Genomic DNA, 308 nt, shown 5'->3' on the forward strand with positions numbered 1-308 from the left:
AATGGGAAGAGAGTAGAAATTACATTAGTAGATTCTTTTTATTATTATTATTTCAGGGAAAGCATGGCAAGGATTAAATAGAGCAGATAGATACCTATCAACTAGTATTGTTAAAAGGATAGTTTCAGGACAGCATAAACAAAATATCTCTCGTATGCTCTAGGTATTATAATTCTTTGTCTACAATTATTCTAACTGTTCTCCAGGGGGCATAGGCAAGTTCAAGCTCTTATTTTATTTTCCGTAATAATATACAGACAATTAAAAATTAAAACAAAAATTTAAAAATACAAAATAAATGTTAATTG

The sequence above is a fragment of the Pteropus vampyrus genome, unplaced genomic scaffold (assembly GCF_000151845.1).
Source record: "Pteropus vampyrus isolate Shadow unplaced genomic scaffold, Pvam_2.0 Scaffold13, whole genome shotgun sequence".
NCBI lineage: Eukaryota > Metazoa > Chordata > Mammalia > Chiroptera > Pteropodidae > Pteropus > Pteropus vampyrus.